The sequence below is a fragment of the Pongo pygmaeus genome, chromosome 4 (genome assembly GCF_028885625.2).
Source record: "Pongo pygmaeus isolate AG05252 chromosome 4, NHGRI_mPonPyg2-v2.0_pri, whole genome shotgun sequence".
NCBI classification, from domain to species: Eukaryota; Metazoa; Chordata; class Mammalia; order Primates; family Hominidae; genus Pongo; species Pongo pygmaeus.
In genome coordinates, this window is record NC_072377.2 from 128,463,150 (window position 1) to 128,489,317 (window position 26,168).

Below are 26,168 nucleotides of genomic sequence, written 5' to 3' on the forward strand. Positions count from 1 at the left end.
GAAATACAGTACTGTTGTCTGTTGCTAACAAAAAGAATATTGTGCCAGAAAAGGGAGCGTTAAACTATCCCAATAACTGACATTTCAATAGCCAAAAATATGCCTCTTGAATTTGCTTCTTACAGGTCTGAACATACTACAGTCTGGCATGAATTGACCCAGGAGTATCCTTGCAGTGTTGAGGTCTCTTCTGTTTACAAAATCTAAAACTGTAGAAAAACAGCCGACTGGCTTGAAGGGGCAGCCATTGCTTCTATAGCTATGTCTTTGTGTCTTTATTCAGTCTTGATGCCTTTATAGAAAATAGTCCAATTTGGGATCTACAACTACAATAGTCCAATTTGGGGCCTACAACTAGTTCCTGACCTCAGTCAAAGCAAATAAAATGTGTTTATTTACCAAAAAGACTTTTACTACTCGTATAAAGTGCCCCCTTTGGGAAATAGGCACTGGGTAGATTGTTGAAAGTGAAGATGAATTAGTTTACTTTGGGACAGAATGTAGAGAATAAGATATGATGGCATATATTAGCCTTGGTAAAATCCCAGAGGAAAAGGACACAAAGAAGGGAGTGAAGCAGGAAGGAAGGGAAAGCAATATGAGGGATGGAACTATTATCTACCTGGCCACCCTGATAATAGTTACAGCTGATCCCTGGAACATAACGGAGGTTCTGAGAGGCCACAAAACTATTGTGCCTCATGACAGTCTGTCTGTGGGAAAAGAGGAAAAAGAACACACATGTTGGTTTATTTTCATTCACTATTTACCACTATATCCATACACTTCTCAATTTATCACGAACTGCTCTAGTGTAGCTAGCACTCTCAGGGCTCTAGTTTGGCCAACATGCAGATGCAGGGACCAACACTGTGTGTGTGTGTGTGTGTGTGTGTGTGTGTGTGTGTGTGTGTGTGTGTGGTGGGAGTGGAGAGCAGTCTAAACCTGGATCCACATCTGCAAAAACAAGCACATGTCATTACTAGGGCTGTGCCAGAAAGCCAAGCAAATGTGTTCATCTGTGGTCATGCGGAAATATACCCTGTACAAAGAATATGTCTAGTTTGAGAAAGCTGATTACCTCAGGAAAGGTTAGTTACTTCCTCCCCTGTGTTTCTACAGCACCTAATATACACCAATATTAGTAATTTGAGCCTGTTATATCATAACTATTTATGTGTGTGTCTGTCTGTCTGTAAAACATGGTTAACTCCTTAAGTAGGGTAACCTTATTTCTGGGTTTGTACTCGATTCACTACAGTTTAGTTAACATTGGATAATTATTTTAATTCCTTCTTTTACTCTCAAAGTGTCTTTGTTTGGGTGATGAATTACAGGATCACTGTACTCATAAGATATAGTCATGTCTTATTCAATATTGAAAGTACATTCATGCCTAGTATAACATCTACATCATAAGATGTGTTTAATAAGAGTTTATAACCTTTTGAAAATGGAAATAGTGATAAGATTGAAGAATTTGAATAATTTAGAATGTTAAAAAGAGAAAATAGAGATATTGACAATATTTGCTAAATTTAAAAAATAATTGCTTTCATAGAATTTATTGGATAGAATGCAAAGATATTAAAATTTAAACACATCTGGTATGATTTCAATATTTGCTTACTGAGAGAATTACAAGAGGGAAATAATATTAGTTGATAAATAAGCAATAACAGCTACAGTGGTTGTTCTGTGCCAGACACTAGGCACTTTATATGGATCATTTCATTTCTGGCAGACATTGCTAATGCCTACCCAATTAATGGTCTGTTCTTTCCTAACAGGCTACTGATTTTGTATGGGGTGGAAATGTGTCCAAACAAAAATCCCCTTAATGTTCTAGTCTCCACTGCAGCAAGTGGTAGCCATGAGACACAGTAATAGCTTCTGAGATGCAGTGGGAATCTAGCAAAAAGATTTCTGAAAAAGGTTTTGCTTCCTTAAAACAGGTAGATACTGGTTCCTTCTTGTCTTTCTCGCATAAAATGTTGATAATAGACTTTCAGGAGGAATAGCAACCTTGCAACCATAAATATGAAAATCACACATGAGTACATGCTACAGTCTTGGGCTGCCAAATTCTAGGCTTCTTCTTATGTGTGAGAAAGAAATCCCTAACTCTTCAAGCCAATGTTAATTGCATTTTCTGTCGCCTATGCAATTTCCAAATGATACGTTATTTACTTTTTATAATATCACTATGGAGTATTAGGTTGAATTATATGAAATATTGATCTATGAAAATGGCAATTGAATTAATTCATTTTTCATAATTAATTTAACAAATATTTATCACACATCTATCATGGGCCAGGAACTAGCACATGCTAGCAAACTAGAAAAAGTGACCCTTATTTTAAAATGTATTAATGAAATATTACTGTAGCCCCTGATATGGTTTGGCTGTGTCCCTACCCAAATCTCATCTTGAATTTCAGTTCCCCACATGTTGTGGGAGGAACCTGGTGGGAAGTAATTGAATCATGGGAGCATTACCTTCATGCTGTTCTCCTGATACTGAGTGAGTTCTCATGAGATCTGATGATTTTATAAGGGACTTTTCTCCCTTTTGCTTGCCACTTCTCCTTCCTGTCACCTTATGAAGAAGGACATGTTTGCTTCCCCTTCCGCCATGATTGTAACTTTCCTGAGGCCTCTCCAGCCATGTGGAACTGTGAGTCAATTAAACCTCTGTCTTTTATAAGTTACCCAGTTTTAGGTATGTCTTTATTAGCAGTGTGAGAATGGACTAATTCAACTCCCAAATTCATAAAACTGGAACCATAGTTAACTAAACCAAAAGGATAATGACCTGAATATAAAAGTCAGATATGATAGGATGAAAATTATACAGAGGTATTAGTTGAAGCCAAACAGATAATTTCCTTTCAACATACATTTGGGAACAATTTGAAGTTTAGTATCACGTATAGTGGCTGTTATAAAGTTGAGAAAATTGGAGCTCTGTAAACACAGGAAAAATAGAATAGGGCAATTCCTCTAAGAGACTGCAGTTTAAAAAGAGGAGGCCAAGATTCAGGATCCATTGGTGAGCTGCTTTCGTTCCTCTACAATTTCTCTTTAAAATGTAGGCCATGGACTTTGGACAGCAGCTTCAATCTGAGTTTATATCCAAGTAATTTTTTTTCTTGCCAAGAACAACCAGACTTGGCAGGAAATGCTGACACACAAGCGTCAGTTCCCCAGCAGTACCAAATGTATCTTCTAAGAACTGTGGTCAGACACTCTAAAGAGGCTTTCATGGGGAAAAATAATAGTTCTTGACCTGACATCAGAAAAACTAAACAAAACAAAAGCCAAAAAAAGTTACTTTAGTCGATTCTAAAAATTCATTTTAGTTGGAAGGATTCCTCTTTAGTTTTGCTTTTTATTTTCCTAATATGTTTCCTCTAAAAAAATCTTGATTTGAGAAGCAAAGTATACTTTCCAAACATCTAGGCAGAAAGGCTTCTCTAATGGTGTGTTTTATCAAACAATTACTTTGTGATATGCAGACCACAAGATTTAACTTGAAAGTTGGGGATAAAATTCAATTTTGCTTTGCAAGATTTTTGAGTATTTCCTAGTAAGAAAGCATGCCATTTTGTCTTCACATCTTGAGGAACTGAAAAAAAAAAAAAAAAAAGCATCAATGAGAATATTAAAGGCTTTCACTAAATAATATTAAATAACATTTAAATGGTGATTTCCTATCTCTATTTATGGTTCAGGCCTTCTAGCTTGCCAATTCCAAGTAATAGGATCCTTTGGTAGATAAGATGGGTGTTGAAATGCCTCTTTTCCCCAGCAGAGTATACTTAATTATGTGTTTTCTGTTTGTGTTGAGGTTATTAGCTCATCAAAAAAGTACTGATATTTTCTGGGAGGAGCTTAGGGTGGCTTTGGGTCCTGGTCTGCCTGACTCCATCTTCTCCAAAGAGAATATATGTCCTGCGTGAAGGGACCTGAGGAACTTATGATCCTGTTTTTGTCAGGTGGCATAAGGATGGAGCTGGTATGAAAGTGCTGGGGAGGGAAGAGTGTGGTCCCTTTAAATAATATGAAAAGGGGTAAGGGAAGTGCTGAGGTGAGGAGGTTGTGGTCCCTGACTAGGGTTCCACCCCCATGGACCTAGTTGAGGACAGGCATTTCCTGCCCAAATGTTTTCCCAAGACCATGCTGGCCTTCCATGCCCCCATCCTGTGCCTATAAAAACCCAAGACCCTAGTGGACAGACACACAAGTGGCTGAACATTGTGAGAACACAGTGGCAGAAGAAGACACAAGTCCTCGAGAGGAGCACCCCAGCAGAAGAGCATGCCGACAGGCACTGGCATGCCAGCAGGCCATCAACTGGAGGGACGAGGCCAAGTTTGGTGGGGGCAGTCAGAGAAGAGCTGGGGCCACCAAGCAGCCCAACTCCAGGGGGAAACCATCTCCCTTCTGGCTCCCCAATTGGCAGATAGCTACTTCCACTCAATAAAACTTTGCACTCATTCTTAAAGCCCATGTGTGATCTGATTCTTCTAGCACACCAAGGCAAGAACTCAGGATACAGAAAGCTCTCTGTCCTTGCAACAAGGTAGAGGGTCTAACTGAGCTTGTTAACACAAGCCACCTACAGGCAAACTGAAAGAGCACCCTGTAACACATGCCCACTGGGGCTTCAGGAGCTATAAAAATTCACCCCTAGACACTGCCGTGGGGTTGGAGCCCCACAGCCTGCCCATCTGTATGCTCCCCTAGAGGTTTGAGCAGCTGGGCACTGAAGAAGTGAGCCACACACCCATTGGATGCCCTGTGAAGGGGAAAAGGGAACATTTCCCATTTCAGAGCCAACATAGGAATAAGAGATAACAGCAGCCACAAACAATCATGTATTAAAGAAAGATTATTTTTTCTTTTAAATAAATTATTTAACTCTTAAAAAAACAACAAAAATGAATCCTGTAAGGGCTTTCAGAGCTAATGATGAACAAGCTCCGGCTCATGAAAAACTGTGTTCCAACCAAGCAGTCTACTGAAAACAAGTGCTTGGATTTCATCATAAACTAAAAGAAGAAAAACTCCTAAAAAGAAACAAAATCCTTGGTTTATTTTGATAATGAAAATAAGGAAAATTTATAATTAAATAAATGTTATGCATGCTCAAAAGTATGAAACTTTTAAAAGCTGGTTTATTTCCAACTATAAGGGAAATACATGTTGACTGTGGAAATGCTGGAATACATTGAAACATACAAAGTAGAGTCCCCATAAACTGGTAACAAACAATATCTGTTATTTAGAACTTTTGCTCTGTGTGTGTATGTATGTATATGTATTTTCTTCTTTTTAGGTTTGTATATATGTTAATAAAACTTGCACATATATTTAATATAAAAGCTAATACTGCAATTATATCTTTGAACTCAATGCCATAATTTTAGAATTTTTTTTTATATCCAAGCCCTTTTTTGTCAAAAGCATAATTTTGATGTTGCAGAGTATGGTAGACAGACTTTAAGAGTAGCCCACATTATCCCCACCTCCTGGTGTTCGCATTCTGGTGTGCTTTTTGAGTTTGTGTGGGACCTGTGACTTGCTTCTAACGAACAGAATATGTCAATTTGATAGGACGTGCAAGATCACTTGTATATGAATGACATTATATTACATAAAATGAGAGTACCCATCTTTCAGGAGTCTCTCTCTTTCCCTTGCTGGCTTTGAGGAAGCAGATGGTCATGTTGAGAATCCCCACATAGCAAGGAACTGCAGGTGACCACTAGTGGCTGAGGATAGAATTCCAGCTGACAGACACCAAGAAACTGAAGCTCTTAGTCCTATAGCTGCAATTCTGCCAACAGCCTGAGTGGGCCTGGAGCAGATCCATCCCCAGTCAAGCCACAGGTGACACTGCAGCCCCTGTCAGCATCTTGGTTGCAGCCTTGTGATATTCTAAGCAAAAGACCCAGCTAAACTCTGCCTGCACTCTTGACTCACAGAAACTGTGAAATAATAAATGTGTGTTGTTTTAAGCTACTAAGTAATATTGTTACATAGCAATAGTAATACTAAAAGTATTTCGTCATAGGAATACATTATGATTTATTTAGCCAAGCACTTATTAATAAGGCCAGTTAGATTGTTTCTAATTTAAAAATTTTTATAAGTCTGTGATAACCATTCTTGTACATAGAAATTTTTAGTTAAAAAGTGATCAATTTTGTGTGCATTTATTGTTTTTAAAATTATATGCTGAGTCCTGACATATTTACCTAGATACATATTTCCTGTTTGCTGATGGATATCTTCCGGGACTTCTAAACTAATGAAAATACAAAGATAAGCAATATATTGAATAAGAACATGGAATTGCCTAGGAACTCTCAATGTGGATAGCATCTAGGTATGCCAGGGGAAAGTTTGCTGAATAAATGTACAGTAATCTCTCTAGGAACTTATTATCCAAGGAAACAAATGTATTTTTAAAAGCATTCCACATAAAATACACTTGAGATTCAGTTTAATAGGGAACAGGGACTTTTTCCCCCCATAGGCCCATAGGCTTAATTGGCCCAATTGATCATTGCATTTCTCTTTTCAGCCTTATACATTTTTCTTTAAAGATCTGCAAAAGCTATAAAACTTTAGGTATCCCATCCTATAAAATTAATTTCTAATTCTACATAAGAGATGTATAAAAGATGGCTCTGAATGCTAAATGCTTATGAATATTTATAATGCAAATAACTAATAGAAACGCATTTTTCCCCCTTTTTTGGTCAGAAAATTGTAGGAATTGACTGTAATTACTGACATAAATGAAGATTCATGTCAGCACTATCATACTTATGCTAATTGGAAAAGCCTGGACTACTTTAAAAATTATGATTTACTTTTGGGACTTCTATCCAAGCCTCTCCAAGTATTCAAAATCAGGACTAGCCTATGCAAACCTACAGGGGACAGATGGGCAATTAATGAGTGGGAAGGATGAGGTGAAGGCTGGCAAGATTCAACTGGAGAATCCTGGCTTCATCTAATGCAGGCAGCTACCATGCAGCATACATGGAAGTGGGCTGAGGATTGGCAGATCTTTGAATTTTTCAGGACAAAGCTAGGAGATTTCGAATTTTTTTGGTGATTTTTAAAAAGTTTTTCTAATGTGCTACAAGCCAAATAAAACATGTCTACATGCTGGATTCAGTCAACAGACTGCCTGTTTGTGACCCATAGTCTTAGTATTTATTTCTTAAATATGACAATAATTGTATGCCTATTTAGCAACTGAGGGAAAAAAGAGAGTGAAACTGGGAATTAATAACAGCAAACTTGCAAAAAAGGATTGCCAGACAGGCATAAAACCAATAAATCAATTTATATGATTGGCTTAATGTACTATCCATAGGAGATCAGAGTGTCACCGAAGGAATTTGTCCTGAAATTCACAAATGATGTACATTTTAGAACATGTGCTTATGAAGATTTTTTTTTTGATCCAGCTCCTGCAGGAGAGATGATTTTTATCAACATGGTTTTTGGTGGAATAAACCTTACAGGTAAATATGTAGAGAATTAATTATTCAAAAAGAAGAAATGAACGCAATAAGTCATATCAAAAAAGGTTCTGATAATGCTATACCTGGTTGTCATGAATGTAGGCAAACAATTAGCGGACATTCATCTCTGCTTTCCAAATACACAGTGTTTGATCATTGAACTAGACAGTACTCTGTTTGGCAAAGCTCGCTCTGCATCTTGAATTTCAAAAGCATTGAAGTAACCTTATGAGCCAGCTTTCTTGAAAGAGCTCTCACATAGTGGACATAAAAAATGCAAAATGTTCTATGAAAATATGCTCTCAGAGATACATGATACTACATCCAGCGAAACTAAAGTTCTTCTGATATAAGCAGGTCAGGTTATAATGTTCTCTTAATTTTAGCAGAGATCTTGCTTTTTATAACTCGCTATGTCAACATCTTTGTTAATTCACATCTTAATTTTAGCTAGTCTAGGAAATTAGATAGTTGCTTGTGCAGTTAGAAATACAAGACAGAAAATTCATAGGAGACTTTTTTCTCTTCAAGATGGAAGTCGTCTTTCACCTAGAAAGGTCAAGCATTCTCCATTTGATGATTTACTCCACTCTACAGAAAAACATAGGGAATTTTTGCAACGTCTTGAGATTCACGTAAGAATGAGAAAAAGAAAATACACACAAAGACTTGCAGCAGGAAAATGTACAGCTTTCCAAAGAATAAGAGACAAGAGGGGAGTCTGGAGGGACGTGTAAGTGGGCATTTCACATGGGAAAGAAGATAAATAGGTAGGAGAGGCAGAGAGCAGGGCAGGAAATCAAACTGGCTGAAAGAAGCCTCAGTATGAGACAAGGGACACACAGGCAGGAGTTTCCTGAAGTGCAGATATGAGCAATTATATAATGGGTTGCATGGAGTTTCTTTTCATCCTTTATCCCTTCATAGCAAAATGTTTCTTTATTTTAGTTTAAAATACCTGAATAATTGCTTTGACTTTCCTGTTACTCTAATGACTCCTGAATTCATTACCAATCAACCAACTAACAATTACCAATCTTAGGGAGACAGGATTATTAGCATTTTGGTAGTTCTGAGGAGAGAATTTTGTAGTGTAGGCCTTGTGGTTTTTGAGCCTAACTGGTCTCATTTTAGAATGTCTTGCCATTTTGCCAAAACCTGGTGTGTCAAAGGATTGGAGTTAAGTGGAAATTTCACTAAGTACAAAGTTATCTCTGAATTTATATTTTAGGACAAACTAAGGTCCAAAACACATTCTGTGGGAACACAGAAATGATATATGGTTTTTCTAATTTGTTATGTTCATGACAAATTAATTCTGGGTATTTTTAAATTACACATATCCCATAATCTGGTTATATAATGATGTTTTTAGACACATCTTTTAAAGACACAATTTTTTAACTTACACCATTAAACTTCCTGTGTTTTCGAATACCTAATTTCAGAGGAAATTACAGATAATTAATGAATTTGAATACATCTTTCAAGACTTCCATTTTAATGATCAATAGAATATTTTAAAAGCCAGGGAGATCAAAATCTATATTAACTCTGAAATCCGGGGCTACTACTATCCACAAGCAAAAATGTTGAGATATAGACAGTGCTATATCTTGTGCATTCAGGTAAAATTAAGCCTTCCCTTTTCTGAAAAGGAATACTTGCTAATCGACACACCCTCCAAAAGAGCCTAATAAACCTGTCTACTAGAGTGAAGAGAAACAGAGATGAGGGAATGCCACGTGTAGTCAGGCATCCAGGTTCCTCATGGTTCAGTTATTTTCAGATTACTCCGAAAAGTCTCAGAAAATAGTAAACCTTTCTAAATCACACACCAAATTGAGATTTTTATGAATATGTGTGTAAACTAAAGTAAAAATCTGAAAGACATTTAGATTTTCTTATCCTTTGAGTAATTTGGCTTTCAGAAATAATCAAAGAAGAGTACAAAAATCTGAGCGTTTTGTTGTTTTGCTGTGTGGTTGTTGTTATTGTTTAGTAAGAGTAAAAACAATCTGATTTCCCAAAAATAGTGGGAGATAGCTTATTCAACTGAATTTTATTGAATATTTAACGACATACCAATTACAATGTATTACTTAGAAAATGGGGCAGAAGACAGAACTTTTAGAATTGTTTGAATATGTTTAAGAGAAAACTGTATTTGACTATATTTCTAGGCTTTCTATTAGTCATATCATGCTTTTCTAACAACAACAGCAACAAAAATGAGAGTAAGACAAAAAGATATTTAAAAAATTCTCCCTGGTGGTTAAGATAGTCAACTGATAAAAATAAACACTTTTTTTTTTTTTTTTTCTTCAAAGGTTAACACACCTGGTACATTTCCAGTTGGAATTCTGGAGAGTCTGTCTTACTGCTGTCCATCATTTGACAATAATCTCTTTGTGTTCTTAGGTTACAGCTTTATTTTCTTCAAATGTATTATATTATTATTATTATTGGAATTTAAATTATACTCATTAAACAAAACCAGTTCTGGATTCCCGAAGACAAGGAAGGATCTTATACAATGGCAGACATAAATAGACTTCTTTGAACTCCTGCCCAAGCATCCACAACAGTTTGAGTTGTCTTCTTCTTTAGGTTTTGATAACAATGCCATTTTTGTTCCATGTCTATATTTGATATAACAGGTATATTGTACATATATCTGATTTTCTCTGAATTAAAAACATTTACTTGGTACTATTTTTACTGACTGACTGCTTGTTTACTTTGCAGTCACAAATTTATACATTTTTAAATTTTCAAACATTCTTACTATTTTTTAACAGGATTTGATTAGCCTCCTTTCCCTGTTTTCGTCAGTTTTTTCCTACTAAAATCAATAATCTATTTAATGCTCCTATCTTCTTTTATAGTTTATGTAAAACTTTACTCCAATTTGAATAAAAATTAAGTTTTCTTTCTTTGCAATTTTTTAATTTGACTTTTTCTTATTCCTTTTAATCCCCTTTCTTGTCTTTCAAGCAGTCTCTTATTTTCTTGTCTCTTTTCTACAAGTCTTTACAAATTCTGATTAGTTGTTTTGTACCCCATATTTTTATTTATAGGGCAATTAAAAAAAATCATCAACAATAAGACAAAAATGCCATGCAGATACACACATGTTCATCTTTCTTTTTAAAGGATTGTAGTGACTCCTATGAATCACACACTTTTTCAATAAATATTTTGTACTTTGCTTCCATTGGAACTTCAGTAACCTTGTCAGAGAGGTGGGTTCTACTTACTAGCAGTGGTGGTGACATTTGACCTGTATCCTAATGGAAAACAAGAGTTTGAATAGACAGATCATAGAGGAAAACACATCCATGGCCCTAGTGAAATAAGGCAGTTTAAAACAGTGGATTTGATTAGTGGAAGATCATATTTAGAAAGTATGGTCTTCCCCGGAAGTCTCACAAACTTCAGGGTAAGTAGTTTTAAGTTGACAATATAGAAAATCTAATGAAGAAGCCATTGAGAATATAGGCCTGTGGTCTTTGGCGTGTTTTCTTGGGCCATAGTAACTTAAGTTGGAGTTGAGCATAATGAAAAACAAGAACCAGCTATAGGTGCACATTTAATCGCACCTAAAGTATCTATTTGTATATCCTCTGAAAAATAATGCTAGTGAATAGGGCTAAAGTCCATTTGATTTAAAGACATGTTTAAGGCCTTCATGAATAAAGAAGAATAACATAAAGGAATATTTCCTTTCCACCTTTCCATTTAGTGTCACTCTTATTAGATTGTTGATTATTTTAAAATAAACTAAAACACAGTAAATCTAGCCTTGTGCCTCATCTACTTTCCTAAAGTCATTTTTCAAAGAGTGAACAGGCCCCTAAATTATGTATCTTATTAGGCAAATATCTAGTAGGTATGTCCTGACTGACGTGACCAGACTTAGAGAACAATTCCTTGGGAAATACTCTAAACCCTCAAGTACTGAAGTACAAAATGAAACCTGTATATACGTGTTACAAGATGGCAAATTGGATTTTTCTACATCTTTTAATTGGCCCAAAGTTGAGGGCCAGGTTGCTAGTAATACTACAATCTAAGCTGGGAAGATACCAGTGAGCCCCCAGCAATTAAGACCAGCTGTTTGCCTATGGAGCCTGCTAGGAGAGGCACTGGTATGTTCCCACTACCGACATGATTGCCTTCATCCCCACTTTGGTTAATACAAGAAACAGAGCAGTATGGTTGGACTTTGAGTTTAATAGTTGTGGAAAGAGTGCTTTCTTCCAGAGAACTGTTTATGGGGAGGGGTGGGGGCAGTCTCAAAGAGTCACTCAGAGAGAAAGGATGAGTTGCAGAAAGAATGGGAGACTAGCATCTCATCCCCTGGATGGGTGACTCTGCCACCAGAATGGAGAAAGTAAATACTAGAACGGAGTGTGATGACATTTTTTGGGAAAAATGTTTGGAAGCCTCAGTTTCTAGAAGGTTGTCATTATAAGTAACCATCATGCCCTCTGTCCTATGGGGAAGATAAAGGGGTGTTTGGAGTGGGTGTCATTACATTCTGGAGAATACATTCTGGAGAATACAAAGCATTGTCTAGAGATTTTTAAAAGTGGGAGGCCTGCTGGAATAGTTTCTTGCATCAAGGTTTGAGAGAACCATAATGCCAGGTGCCTGGAAAGAGGAGGGTGCCCTCCCAGTTTTCACTAGCCCCAGAATACAGAAAAATACTACAGGAGGTACTATGCCTCCATATGTTGGAGAGTTTAGGGTGACAAAGTGTGGGAACAGAGAGTAGAGACCATGTGGCCAACTGGGCTAAGCATAGGGATCCTCAACCCAGGAAATGGATTATGGCATGTACTGATTGGCATTGGCAGAGATGAAGGAGGCAGCTCACTGCCCTTTTGAGGGAAGGGGGGTTGTTTAGCAATAGAGAATGCTGTGGGGAAGAATAGTTATTCCAAGAAATAAGCGGGCTGTGAATCGAACATAGCCTCCAGTATCAAATAGAACCAGATTAAACTAGAGCAATCCAGAGACAGTTCCATGAATGACATGCTGTGGCCTCATAAAGTAGTCTCCTCTTCCTCATTGGTGTTGAACAAAAAGGTGGCCCAGAAAGATTGCAAGGAAGGTCTACGAGAGAAGTAAGGAATAGATCATACCTCTCCTCCACCCAATTCAAGCCACTAAAGTGAAACCAAGGCTGGTTCTGGTGGAGTAGGGGGGTGAGCATAAATGAGGCAAGTGGGGAAAGGTTAGGAAAAGAAGATAAGCTCGGAATTGAGTTTGAGACTGATTTTATAAAATGAACAAAATCAAGTTTTACAAAAATACCCGAGAATGTCTTGAAACAAAATTGGCTGGAAAGTTAAGAAATCTGTCCAAGATTCCATTCTAGAAAAGGGAAATTGTCAATAAAGCATAAATGGGGGGAGCAGCAATGAAAACATTCAGTAAGTAGGCTAACAATGCATTCAGGTCAATTGGAAAAAGCACTTCTATTCCTCACTCCACAGCTTAAGAAGACTGTGAAGACTTTAAAGTGACTATGGACATGTCTCATCTCCAAAACAGGGCATAAGAATGTCAATTTGTTTAAAAATCCAGTATTAACCAAGGTTCACCCCTGATTATAGCATGAGTGGTTAAAAATATGGCTTTGGAGCCAGAAGTCTTGGGATGAAATTCTGTTAGTAGCCAGATTACTTTCATCTCTTGGAGGCTCAGATTCCTCATCTGAAAAAGTGGGGGTAATTACACTTACTTGAGAGGGTTGATATATACATATTGATTGGAATAATCTCTGGAAAACATAGCCTTTAGCAAGCACTCCATAAATATTATTGTTGATATTAAAAATCATTTTCTGTCTTTCTGTCTAGATGGCAGTGATGTTCATGGGTAAAATTCAATTATTGTCAGTATATTAACCTCTCTGCTTAGCTCCAATTAAAGGGGCTGAAGCCAAGTTGGCTTATGCTCATAATGATGATCTGTAACAGTACTAATGGACAAAAATCTTGCTGTGATGTTTAGAAAAATATAAAGAATTGGGAGTGCTTACTAGAAGACTAACATTTTAAGGAGTGATCATCATTTAAATGAATCATTGTTTATGATTCAAGATGTAGATAAGAAAGTAAATGCCACTCTTATAATACCTACGTAGTCTTTGGCTTGAATAGTTTTTCTTCTTTTCTCCCTCATTTGATTTGTATTCCGTTTTCATTTAGTTCCATGTACATGGAACTCTGCCAGAGTTTAGAGGGCTGAAATGTGACTTACCACTAAATATTTGTTCGAAAATTTCTAGTGTTTTTCCAAGTCAGTATTTCAGTACATTTGCCTCCCCTACCCACTGAAGGGTAATGCCAGCAGCCAAAGAATGAGAAGTAATCCTCAACTGTCTAACCAGGCAGTTGGCATAGCAGAGAAAAACATTTGTGCAAATATCCTCAACTTTCAAAAAAATTGGGATTAAAAACATAAAATAGAGTGACTTGAAAAACTATTCAGAAATACTTGGGCATAATTTTTTTGTGGCTACTATAAATCCCTTCTTAGGAGTTAACTGTCTTTGCTACTTCATCTTCCTTCCTCTCTCCTAATAGTGATTTTCCCATTCTTTCCTTTAAGATGCAGTTGCAAGAATTGAACACTCTGTTTTACATTAATAAAAACAGCGTTCTCAGTCTCCATCAAAGCTAGGATCCAAGATTTTGTTTGGTACTTGGATTGCCACAGTGGATTTTTAGGGATATTCTTTCCTGACAATCTCTTAAAATTCCAATGTGCTTAAAATGATTTTGCCAATAGAATAACTTCTATTTTCAGAATCTCTAATTCCAACAGCTCCAATATCACCTTACCACTATCACCACTGTGTGTGTATGCACACACACACTCATGACTTTGTTTTGCCCCAGGCAGACTGAATTAAGTTACAAGCACAGATGTCATTGACAAGCCCAAAAGTTTCATTGAAAATAGAGTATAAAAATGATGAAAAAGAAGTTAGAAAGAAGAAGAAAGAAGAAAGTTTGGGCATAGAACTAAAACAATGAAATAAGCAGCTTAGAGTAGTGGGTGTTGTGTGTAACTTTACCCCAAGTGCCAATCTGTTTCATTAATTGCTTTTAATTCTGTCATGCACGATAAGCTGATTATAGAATCTTTCAGAATTTCCATTATGGTTGTTTTTTTTTTCCTTCTTGTAACTCCCATCATTTGAATTTTAATTAAAACTTATCCTACTGTCATTTCAATTTGCCAAAATTTCACTTTGAATCACTTCTATTCATTTTCTTTAGGACAGCTTGATTACACAAAAATGATATATCAAGATGATGTTGGCCATCTTTGGATAAGACTATCTAAGATAAATCTTCTAATAGCTCATCATTTTTAAAAATTCACCTGAAATTTTTTTCCTAAAATATATATTTGTATTCCTGATCTAACACAGTTTCCAATGCCTGAGACTATTTAGCCAGGTACTTACCTACATAAATCAGAGCACATTTGACTGGCAAGAGACCGAACTTCAGTGAACTATTCTAAGGCCAGGTCTTTCAGAAAAACATACAGTGAGTAAGAAAGGGAAAGACCTGAGAGAGTTAAAGCTAAGATGGGAGCAGTGTTTTTACATGCTACAAAGTCTGTACAGTTTAGAGTTCTCCCAAGTTTGTACCAATAGAAATATGTCAAATACAATACCCACCATTCATAGAATTCTGCAATTCTCTATGGGCTTTACAAACACACATTAAGTCCTGATAACCACTCTGTGAGTTGAGTACTAGAATTATCATGCAGTGGACATTTGTCTTTGCCTCCCTAGTAACTGTTTCCTTTTCTTGGGTAAGCAGGCTCCGCTCTCTGTCCATCTGTTTGAATGGGGCTTGCTGTGGTTTGAATGTGTGCCCTCTACAAAATTCAGGTGTTGCCAATGTCGTAGTATTAAGAAATGGGGCATTTAAGAGGTGATCAGGCCATGAGAGTTCCTCCTCTGTGAATGGGATTAAGTCCCTTACAAAAGCAGCTTCACACAGCATTTGACTAGCATGCCCTTCTGCCTTCTGCCACATGAGGACACAGCATTCCTCCCCTCTGGAGGAAATAGTAATAAGGCACCATCTTGGGAGTAGACAGCAGTCCTCATCAGACAATTGAATCTGCCAGCAGCTTGATCTTAGACTTCCCAGCCTCCCGAACTGTGAGAAATAAATTTCTGTTTCTTATAAATTACCCAATCTCCATATCTTGTTATAGCAACACAAAACAGACTATGACAGGCTCTATCTTCAGCTCCAGGAAATAGTTTGTGTCAACCTCAGCTATGCTGTAACACTTTATGCCCTGGGACACAGAAAGTGGTTAGTAATGGCCTGTCTTTGGAAAGCTGAAAGGTGATCTTTAACCTCAAAGGTCATAGACCGAAGCTGCTAGAAGTGACTTGCCACCACAGAGACAGAGCCTATATGAGAATGGAACCAACACAGAGCAAGGGGAGCTGATATATGGGAAAGATAAATGAGACCCTAACTGAATATTCATGACATCTTTTGGATTCTGAATCAAACTGAACCCTGAATTCAGTCCAACACTGATTTTAGGCACTTGAGCCAATATATTCCCCTTTCGTTTTCTTGAGCTTGACTGGATTGAGTTTTCTGTGTCTTGTAATAGAAAGAATATTAATTGATTACATAATGTTATAAATAAGAAAACTGAGGCTCAAAAAGTTTTACACTTGTCCAAATGTATCCAGTAGGTTGCAGACCTAGACTTTGAATCCAAGTTTTTCTCATTCAAAATATGTTTTTTCTAATGCAACATGAGGCATGAAGGCAATGGTTTCCTTTTGAGGGGTGTGATGGTAAATTTTATGTCAGCTTGGCTAGGCTGTGATGTCTAGTTGCTGAACCAAACACTAGTCTAAATGTTTCTATGAAAGTATCTGTGGATATGATTAACATTCACAATCAGCTGGGCACAGTGGCTCATACCTGTAATCCCAGCATTTTGAGAGGCCGAGGCAGGAAGGTCACTTGAACCAAAGAGTTCAAGGCCAGCCCAGGGAACATGGTGAATCACTGTCTCAACAAAAATAAAAATAAAAATTAGCCAGGCATGGTGTCATATACCTATAATCCCAGCTACTTGGGAGGCTGAAGTAGGAGGATTGCTTGAGCCCAGGAGGTCAAGGCTTCTGTGAGTAATGACCATCACACCACTGCATTCCACTTGGATGAAAAACCAAAACCTTGTCACCAAAAAAACAAAAATATATAAATAAATAAATAAAATTTACAATCAGTTGACTTTAAGTAAAGCAGTTTATCCTTCATAATGTGGGTGAGCCGCATCAGATCAGTTGAAGGCCACAAAAGCAAAAACTGAGGCTTCCCAGAGAAAAAGGAATTTTGCCTCAAGACCATAACACAGAAATACTGCCTGAGTCTTTAGCCTGCCAGCCAGCCCTATATTTTTCAGACCTGCCAGCTCCCAGAATCACATGAGCCAATTCCTTAAAATAAATCTCTCTCTTTCTTTCTCTCTCTTTATATATATATAAATATGTATATGATATCTCCAATATATACATATAATTGAGGGGACATAAATATAAATCAATCTCTCTCCATTAATATATGTATATAATAGGTTCTGTTTCTCTAGGGAACCCTGACTGAGACAAAGAGTAACTGAAACTTACCCAAGAGAATGTGGAAAAGAGTCAAAGGAAATGTATTTCTCCCTCAATAGGTCATTTCCTAGACGACTTTCCAGAATACGACAAGAAGCACATAACTTCATGATCAAGGTCAGAAAGATGCTTTTTCTGTAAAGTGCCTCATAAGAAATTTTGTATGCTTAATTTTTTCGAGGTGAAAAAAAGTTTGTGAATGTTTAAAAATAATTCTTTTCAAATTGTCCCAGTGCAGTAATTTTTAGAATGCAAACTCACTCTGAAAAAAAAAAAAAGGAAACTAAGAAGTGTTCATTTGGATAAGCATGAGAGGATTTTCTTATTCTTACAAAGAATGTAATTGTAGTTAATTAAGTGCAGGAGTAGAGTCTAGAAGGAGAACTGATGGATTCTACTTTGATTCATGCTCCATTTCTCATATCATTCTTTCCTGTATACATAGCATCTAGCCAAAAGATGTAGCATTGTTCAATATAATGTAGAGGGTAACTGAACGATCAGCTTGGCTTCACACTGCAACAGTGCTGACATTTGCTAAAATGCCCAAACCCAGTGGGATAAATAATTCACAGTTTCCCTGAAAGATATGAGGGAAGGGGTTTGACAGGATGATAAAAGAAGAATGCTGCTCTACTCATCTGCTTTCAAAGGATGGAAAGACTTGTCAACTCTATCCTAGTTCTCAAATAAAGCATGAAATTTACAACCCCAAATTGAGATTCTCATTTTCAGCCACAGCTATTCTTAATTTCTGTTCTACCGATACTATAGGCATAGAGAGATAAGTCAGATGATTTGCAGCTCAAACTATAAAAGAAGTTTTGGAAAGACAATAGAAAAGAAGAAGGTTTGGTAGGTTTGGAAAATTCTTTTTCTTTTAATACACTATAAAATGTGAAGCAGAAACACAATAGCTTAATGAGTTTCCATCTCTGTACTGTGACAAATCTACAATTTGGCCATTGTAAAAGTAATGATATGTTTCATTAATTTCATACATTCTTTTAATAGAGTATTTGGCGGAAAGACATTTTTGCTTTAGAAATTAGAGCAAAGAAAAGCGGATAAAAGCTTCAAGTTGGTGTTCAGTACTTCCTGGAATACATTAATAACATTCATCCGCCTTTTCAAACACACAGACAAATCTCAAAGTGATGCTTTGTCTTCTCAGTCATAATTCTAATAATAATGGAAGATGAGACATCCTTACCTCCTAGTATCTCCCCACAATCCCCACTCCCTGGCTTGCACATGCACATAAATAATGCACTTTTTACTAGTACATTTGCATCTGGAAGTTCACATTCTATAACCTCCATCAATACATGCGGATACTCCAGGGCACATCCTCTGTGCCATTTCCAAATGCCCTGTGGGGCTCACTCTTCAGAGACAAGTCACGTAATCTATGTAGTTCCACCTGCCTTTTCACAGATATCCTCATAGTGAGCTTTCTTAGGCTGGGATCCCCCAGGATCTGACTCCAGATAAGGATTTTAATACAAGTGCTTTATTTGTGAGGGGATCCAAGTAGCACCAGTAGTGGGATGAGGAATTCAGAGAGGGAAGGTAAAGAAGCCGCTAAATGGTGCCCTACTGAGCCAGTTATCATGGTGGGCAATGGGGCCATAACCCCAATGGGGACTGTTGAGAGCCAGTGTAAAACACATCTCAGAGTTCTCACCACTGGGGTGTATATCCACCAACTCCCATGTGCCATTGGCTGCTCTCTGGGGGAACGAAATCCCAGTGCTTCCAGCCTGCACTCTTTATAAGTCAATGGAAGCTGTTAGGAGGAAAGCCAAAAAGTCTTGCAGTAGGGCCCCATCTGTACGTGCGGGACAAGTGAGAGCTGAGAGGGTGTGGGTGAGCAAATGTGGCTGCTGATGGTGCCATAAGACTCCTTTTTACCTCAGTTGTCCAAATGCTACTGTCCACAAACCATATGGCAGGTTTTCAAACCAGTCACAGAAACACATTCATTTGCCACACTTCCTCCTTGCATTCAGAAGCTTGACAGTGATGAGTTTTACTTGACTATGTCTTTAGAAACAACTCTGGGCTTGTTCTGTAACCCTAACAGAGGCAGCTGGAATTTACAAACCCACTATGAAATGTGATGGGCTCAGTGTGTTTCTTCTCCAGCAGTGTCTTACTTCTCTTAGTGAAATTTCTGTCCCAATCTTGTGAATAGAAAAGCGAGGCTGGGGGTTTGGGGATGGAGTGGGAGGAAGGAAAATATACATCATAGAGAACGTTTACATATAGAAAAATATAGCATAGTGGGGTAAATCTCAAAGTCTATTGCAATTTTCTGAAGGGCAGAAGGTGGGTTTTTTGTTGTTGTCTATTGTTTTCCTTAGAAACACCCTTTACCCAAGGGTAAATTAAGTGCTGCTCTAGAAGCCCTGTCATGGTCAACAACTCGGCAATGGACTCTTGGTGTCTTGAGGTTTCTGCAGAGGTATTTTCAGTTGGTGGGGCTCCAGCACTTTCTTGTTCCGCAGTTATAAGCCTATTTGCATGAAGCATTCTTCAGGTTAACTGCTCAACTTTCACCTTCATGAATCTGGCATATGAGCAATTATCTCTCTCCAAGGACCTGCATTTTTTGGTCTGATTTTCTTGTTCATAGAGTGATGAGATTTCTTCTTGACGTCCTAGTGCCCCTGAGCCTGGCAGGACATGAGTGGTACTCCTGGGCAACCACAGCACTGTTCCAGATAAGAGCAGTTCTCACTCTGAGGACCCTCAAGTCTTCCATGAACTCAGGTCCTTAAAGACACAAGAACAAATACCTAAATGGGAACTGTGCCAAGACGTGTGTATGTGTGTAAATGTGGGTACCTTATGTGGAAGCACACACACGCACATGTGCGCAGGAGCTGAAGGAAGCATGATAATTCCCTATGATGCCATGAATAAGAGAACAGCTGTGTATTTCAGATATTAAAAGAATGTCAATTGGGTTGAGTTTTCTTTTGGCACAAGAATAAGGAATGCTTAAGTTTCCCACTTGCACTTAATTTATTTTTAGGTTTATTCACCACCATTTGTCAGGTTTCTTGAGCGTGACCTGAAACTGACCTTTAGATAAACGTGAAGGCAAACAGAGCCCTGAAACTTTATCTGTAGTTCTTTTGTCTTGGGAACTGTAAATCGGGGCATTAGGTGAATAACACAGCTTGGCTTTGTGTCATGAAAAGTAATTTGTGCTGTGGTAAGGGCAGGATTTATGAAGCTGTCTGGCCAGACTTGGGCAAAATGCCAGCTTACACCTGCCTTGCAGATATGGATGTGTGCAGTTGTCACCCCGCTGAAGCAGCCAAATTCCTTTCACTGGATAGAGGCATTGCTCTGCCACCAAAGCTAGGAGCAGGTAGGGAGGAACTGGTGGGGGCACCTGCTGTGGAGGAGCGAAACAGTCTTCAGGAAACAGACAGCATAGACTTCCCTTTTTGAACTTCCCTTTTCTAACTCCCAGGCAAAACTCTCTTTAAAAAAAAAAAAAATGTAATTACTATTTCCAAAACATTGTAAGTAATCTTGTGGGGTTGGCAAGAAAATGAAAGTAAATCAATTTGCAAAGCTTTACAGCTTTTTTTTTTTTAAATGAGAGATTGTGTCATAGCTAAGGTGGCTATATAATTTATCATCCAAACAGGGACACTTTTCAAAGTGAAAAAGGGAGGGCTATAATTAATTCAGCTAGGACAACAGGCATAAATTGGGGCTGTCTGAGGCAAACCAGGATGGACGATGACCCTAGTCATGAAAATGTACACTGCCACACAATGAACCCACCAAAGGACTGTTGTGTTACAAGGATGCTTCTCTAAGAAGTGACAGAAATTACACTGTCTCGTTGATGGTGCTGGACTCCCTCCATGAAGCAGATGGCCAAATTGTCATGATGCCAAATCACACTGCAGAATTTCTGTAGTAAAATCGTCATGCTCCCTTTTTTCTCAGTGCCTTCCCCATCTCAGAAAAGTGCAAAAGCTCAGCAAATCCTTGCTTTTCCTGAGAATGGCCATCAGATAACATACAAAGCCTGGTCAGCATCTGATTCATTAGGATAAAGGCACAAGGGAGAATGTACAGTGTATGGGGAATAGCACTGATCTTTTTTATCTCAATGCTAATGAACTTTGACATGAACTTCCCCTTCTCCAGCAAAGTCATTTCTTAGAGTTTTCAGCTTTCTCCCCACTTTCTCATACTTTATAGCTTCACTGGCGTATTCATTTCATATGGATGCCATAACAAATAATAAAAAATTTGGTGTCTAAAAACGAGAAATTATTTTCTCATAACACTGGAAGCCAGAAGTCTGAAATCAGGATGTCAGCAGGACTATGCTCCCTCCAAAGACTTTAGGGGAGAATTCTTCCTCACCTCTCCCAATTTATGGTGGCTCCTGGTGTTCTTTGGCTTCTGGCAACATAACTGCAACCTCTGCCTCTCCTTCCAAGTGGCCTTCTTCTTGGGTCTCTGTGTCCTTTCCTCTTTTATAAAGATACCAGTCATTGAACTTAGTGCCCTCCTTATATCTGGGATAATTTCATCTTGAGATTTTTAAATAACTACATCTGCAAAGATCTTATTTCCAAATAACATTCTGAGATTCTGGTTTGACACAGATTTGGGGGGGAACATTGTTCAACTCACTACAATTAGTAAATGACAAACAAATTTCTAAAAAGTAGTCCTTAAACTCCTGGCGACCCCTAGCCTCCATCCAGGTAATTGACTGCACGTGTTGTGAAACCCAGTGCCTCTACATTGCTTCTTTTGCTGTGCAGTTCACATGACAGTCCAGAGGAGGAGGCCATCCACAGAGAATGTGGAACTTGAACTCAGCCTTAATAGAAGCTTAATAGAAGTTTGGATAGATTGCGAGAAGGGAGAGGGCATTTGAGTTGAAATTTTAAATCTCTCTTTTAAGCGTCAGCCATAGTGATAACCAAAATGTCTCTTCCTTCTGCAAGGGCCTAAAATTCAACTCAAGCAGGCTTATGCAAAAATGGGCTAATGTATCAGCGATAGTAATGGAAAAGTCCAATTCTAGGCCCAAGAATCGCTGGATGTTGCTCCTGTAAGAGTGCTTTCAGAAATACACTAGTCTCTTCTTGACTTGGGCTTCCTCTGTTTTGACATAATTCCTTGAGAAATGGTCCCCAGCAGCTCCATACTAACAGGCTCTCACATTAGTAAATCCAGCAGAAATTTCATGTTTCTCTCCCAGCAGTTCCAGAAAAAGTGCGTGAGTGGATGTTAAATGGCTGTGATGGTCACACGTTCTCTCCTAAGTAATCATTCTGGCAGGGGCTACTGTACTCCTCCTTCCAGGTCTGAGTCACCTGCCCAACTTAGAGCCGTGGGGTGGAGTCAGCCATACCCAAATCATGTGGACTAAGCATGAGAAGAGTGAGGGAGGATTCACTTATTCTAGGAAAGCCATTGTGATATTAGAGGGAAAGGAGAAATAAATGTAGGAAAACAAAAATAACAGATGTCCACTCCCCTCACTCTGACAACTTTTACAACAACTTCAGACACTATCAGGAGAATTTCCAGTCAGCTGTAAGAGCTGTGTCTGTCCCCAGATAATCCACAAAAATACAAAATGTCTGCGTTGGCACCACAGGTACCACACATATGTTTTATTTACTCATGGTAACTTAGAGCCTATTTTCAGGCAACTAGGTGGAAGGTATATCAATCTGCTAGTACTGCCATAAAAAAAATCACAGACTGGGTGGCTTCAACAACAGAAATTTATTTCCTCACAGTTCTGGAGCTGCAAGTCCAAGACCATTGTGCTGGCCAGTTCAGTTTCTGGTGAGGGCTCCCTTCCTGACTGGTAGGGGGCTGTCTTCTCCCTGTGTCCTCGCATGGCCTTTCCTTTGTGCTCCTGCAGAGAGAGAGAAAGAGAGAGAAAGTTCTCTTGTGTTTCTTTCTCTTATAAGGACACCAGTCACATTGGATTAAGGTTCTACCTTTTTTTTTTTAACCTTATTTAATCTTGATTACCTCCTTAAAGGCCATATCCCCAAATACAGTCACATTGGGGGTTGGGGATTCAACATATTGATTTTGAGGAAACACAATTTAGTCCATAACAAACAGGAAAACATTTTTATTCCACTTACCTCTTACTTAATGTTTTCCAAAGACTTGAAGCAATACATTTTGACAATGAATAACTCTGGCATGTGGTGCCACTTCAAATATTTTTTTAAGTGCAAGATCTAAAATATTTTCCAGTTTCCAATCCATGATATCTCAGAGGTCACATCATGATCCCAAGCACAGTCAGAATCCTATTAGTCTTCCCCTATCAATTAACCCTATGATTGTTTCCATTTAATTGCCAGGTGTTTTTTTTTAGATTAACAGGCCAACAACTAGACTGCTGCCTCCCAAAAATATTTTCAGACATGAATGACACACATACACACAAATATTTTATGGCATGCAACATGATTATTTCCTAAGCGTATACTGATATTATAGCCAAGCCTGATTTATGGATGTAATCTCTAAGTATTATGGTGCTTGATTATTTGAATTTCTTTCCACTTAAGCTGACATCAATATATAGAAAAAAGACCAACTGAAAACATGTGATACCTATTAAGTGAAACACGAAATATGACTCTTAAAAGCAAATTGGTTACTAATTCCTGGAGCTGAGTTTATTTAAATCCCATTTAAACCAAGTACCTGTTCTAAGGAAACATTTAGAAATCAAAATCCAGAAAACAAAAGGAAAATTCAAATCTGGCTCTAGGTTGCCTGATAAAATATTCTGACCCAATGCTGTGCCAAGTTCTCCCAGAATTTATAATACAATCCTTGTTTGAGTTTCTCAGGTACTCTAGATTGTAAATGCACCAAGTCACTCTTCCCTCTGTGTTTGCCAGTTTGACTTCTAAGTCACACATTAGAATTCATTAGCCAGTTATTGAACTACCCCCTTGTTCCTAGTGTGCAATTTAAAAAGAATTTACAAGTAAAAAAATAGTATAAAGACTACCTCTAAAATGTTTTCATTTTGGAAAAAAAAAATCGTGTCTACTTAACACATTAGTTGCTTCTGACAAGCTTTAGTTTTAGATGACTTGGGTAGAATTCAGTGTGTCATTCTTGGCATCATGTTCTCACTGGAACCTTGACAATATTAACATCTCCATCTTTGAGAAGACTAAAACTGGAGTTACCGCAAATCTTGGATTAAATGTTTTTCAGTATTTACACTCAAAAGTTATCCTTGTTTCACAGGCCCCCTTTTGAGAAAAGGCGCAAAAAGCAGAGTGGGAGTGAATGAACGTTTAACCCCTGAAGGCTATGCAGACACTTAAACAGAGAAATACGCATTGACATTGTGGTCCAACTTAAAGGAGGTACAATTAAAAGCTTTTTTGTATTAACTAAGACAGTTTGTACTAAGTCTGCATATATATTTATATTCAACTCTGTAGAATACAGGATAAATTTAGAATAACAATCGTCTCTGGGGTTGGACTTATTACTAATATTAGTGGTATTAACAAAAGGAAAATAGCACCGAGGAGTAATCATTATATCCAAGCTTTATGAGGCCTTTTTTTTGAAAAATTTTTTTCCAAACTGAAAATGAAGAGGATAACATCTTGAATGTAATACTTGACAGCTTCTATTATGGTTTCTGTCACCTTTTAGTATACTTCCTAACTGTGCGTACTACAGAAAAGGGCAAGGAATTAATCAGGTTGCCAAAAGAGTTGGGTTACACAGCATGCAGAAAGCACTTCAGCTACATTATTTGTACAATTTCTGTAGGGAGTTGTGCAATAGAGGCCTTAAATTTAATATGTCTGGCCCCTTTCCACCTGGACTCAGTTCAAACCCATTGCCTGCAGCTTGCTAAATCCGGAGTGGGAAATCAGTCATTATATTAGGAACGAATGGCAAATGATTCCAATTCACATTTTTCAGCTGGTACATTTTTTAACCTAGAGCAACACCAAATTGGAAAATTCTGCAATTCTGCAAGCTGGGCATTAGATCTATATTGCAGTCTAAATACATTTCTAGTCTTAAGAAGTTGACAAGATGATTTTTCTTTAGAATTTCTTTAGTTGATGTGCCACTGATAGAAATTTCAAGGTCTACCACATCATCACCTTTTGCTGATCCTTTGTTTTTCTCACTGAGGGTAAGTGGTGGTGTCAGTGCAATAAACTGCAATAATCTATATAAACATTGACTCGACTCCTTTATGCTTGTGGCCACATTAGGTAAATTGAAAGGCCGTATGCAGCAAAATGAAACTTTCTTGGAGATTGTTGAAAACAAACAAACAAAAAATTCCAAGCACAGTGTCTCTTGCCTGTAATCCCAGCACTTTGGGAGGCTGAGGTAGGAAGATCGCTTGAGCCCAGGAGTTTGAGATCAGCCTGGGCAACATAGTGAGACCCCATATCTAAAAGATAAAAATAAAAAATATTAGTTGAGCATGGCGGCATGTACCTGTAGCCCCAGCTACTCAGGAGGCCAAGGTGGGAGGATTGCTTGAACCCAGGAGACTGAGGCTGTAGTGAGCTGTGATCATGCCACTGCATTCCAGCCTGGACAACAAAGTGAGGCCTTGTCTCATAAAAATAAATTATTTTTTATTAGTAAGTAAACATAAAGGAAAGTAATGCTATATAGAAAATGAAATGAAGAAGCAAGTAATAGAAAAAGAAAGGCCAACCACCTCTTAACCATATGAATATATGGTCAAACATGTTGGTAGCAAGGAAATGTAAAATAAAATATAAATGAGATCTCACTTTCTAGTCTTCACATTGAAAACTAATATCCAGTGCTGGTGAGAATATAGGGCTACATACTTTGCTGGTAGAATAATGAATTGCTACAATCTTTAT

The 26,168-nt window shown here is 37.9% G+C and overlaps 1 long non-coding RNA gene across 1 annotated transcript in view; it reads right to left on the bottom strand.

Moving 5' to 3' along the window:
* Window positions 1–23,024: 23,024 nt before the first annotated feature.
* The window catches only part of LOC129037007 (uncharacterized), a 76,823-nt gene continuing 73,679 nt past the window's right edge, over window positions 23,025–26,168 (bottom strand). Inside the window, exon 3 of the long non-coding RNA XR_008502714.1 lies at window positions 23,025–23,167. This is a non-coding gene — a long non-coding RNA (uncharacterized LOC129037007). The remainder of the gene's footprint in view (window positions 23,168–26,168) is intronic.